The sequence below is a fragment of the Sesamum indicum genome, linkage group LG1 (assembly GCF_026168435.1).
Source record: "Sesamum indicum cultivar Baizhima isolate 11 linkage group LG1, ASM2616843v1, whole genome shotgun sequence".
Lineage (NCBI taxonomy): Eukaryota > Viridiplantae > Streptophyta > Magnoliopsida > Lamiales > Pedaliaceae > Sesamum > Sesamum indicum.
This window is the reverse complement of record NC_142657.1, coordinates 6,327,530-6,329,284: the sequence shown is the minus strand read 5'-3', so window position 1 is coordinate 6,329,284 and position 1,755 is coordinate 6,327,530. Positions and strand designations below refer to the sequence as shown.

The window sequence follows — 1,755 nt, the reverse complement described above, 5'->3', positions numbered from 1 at the left end:
TGATATCTTAATTATGATTAGTATTTGTATTATCTTTTTACGACAGCTTCGCAATAATTATTGATTCTTTTCCTATTCCGTAAATACAGTAAAAAATACTGTAATTTGGACAGAGCCTTACTCATGATTTTTTTGAATTGTTATATAGTAAGTGGATAGGGATAGGGGTGTAGTTATTACCATGAATGGCTTGATTTGTTCTACATTATGTGTACGTATGTGTGTATAAATACCCCCCTACACATCCTATGTTTCTTCATGTTTCAAACAATTGTCCAGGTAATTTCTTTCACATCAATGAAACTTGTTCGTGATTTTCTCTAGAGCACACAAATGTTTGAAGTTTTTCTTCAAACAAATCATTTTGAAGAAGAGAAATTAATCCAAGAGTTGAGCAGGGCTTGTCACTCTATGATAGATAGATATTCTAAAATAGTAGATTGTATTTGGTACAAGTTTTGTTTTAGAGTATTCTAACACGTGTCCTTTTTCTTTTTTTATTTGTGTGATGAAATTGACAGGTGTTACAAAAAGTAAAAGTAATTACCAATTAAAATGTCGATCTCCGCTTGGAAGCCAGCACAATCTAGCATGACAAACTTTTCAGTTCGGAGCATGATGAACAAGCACCAAGGGAAGGATAAGGTGGTGGTGGTATTGGGTGCCACTGGCACAGGCAAATCGCGCCTGGCGATAGACCTGGCCACCCGTTTTGGGGCAGAGGTCATCAACTCGGACAAAATTCAGGTCTATAAGGGCCTTGACATAGTAACCAATAAGGTGAGCAATGAGGAATGCCACGGCGTGCCGCACCATTTGCTCGGAATCATTGATCCCGAGGTGGATTTCACTGTACATGATTTTGTGCATCATGCATTGCTGGCTGCTGATGCCATCGTACAAAAGAATCGGTTGCCAATCATTGCTGGAGGGTCCAATTCCTTCATAGAGGCACTTGTCACTGACAACACTGAGTTTTCCTCCAAGTACGAGTGTTGCTTTCTCTGGATGGACGTGGCGATCCCGGTCTTGCACACGTACGTGTCGAAAAGGGTTGATCAGATGGTGGATAGCGGGTTGGTGGAGGAGGGCAAGGCATTTTTTGACCCAAAAATTCGTGACTATGATTATGGGATTAGGCGTGCCATCGGGGTCCCCGAGATGGATGAATTCTTCAGGAGTGAGGGTCTAGTCGATGGTGAAACTAGGGCTAAGCTTCTTAAGGCAGCTATAGATGAAATTAAGATGAATACTTGCAAATTAGCTTGCCGTCAAGTTGAAAAGATCTTGAGGATGAGGGAGGAATTTGGGTGGCAGATCTATCGGTTAAACGCCACAGAGGTATTCCTTCGATGTGGTGGAGATGCCAATGATGCATGGAAGAAATTGGTGCTGGAGCCGAGTACGAACATGGTGGCTCGTTTCATTTGCAAAGAAAACATAGATCCGAAACCTACTGCATATGAACAATTAGTATGATCAATTATGTACGTTCGTGCATATGAACAACTAGTATGATCAGCAAAATTTTGTAGTTCTACTGATATACTGAGTTAAAATTCATGGCAGTACATTTAGTGTGATAGCATTAATATTCAATGCTTTGATCAACGAAATACATATGTAATCCAATTTATAGAAATTTAAACTCATGTTTGTTCGATTGGCATTATCAACAAGAAATATATATAATCCTATTTGCGTCTAGTTAAACTTGCCGATTCATTTAGTACGATCAACAAAAGAAGTAATCCT

General features: G+C 39.4%; 1 pseudogene; it reads left to right on the top strand.

The window, feature by feature from the left end:
* Positions 1-615: 615 nt before the first annotated feature.
* On the top strand, positions 616-1,479 carry LOC148789413 (adenylate isopentenyltransferase 5, chloroplastic pseudogene; annotated as a pseudogene).
* Positions 1,480-1,755: the final 276 nt, after the last annotated feature.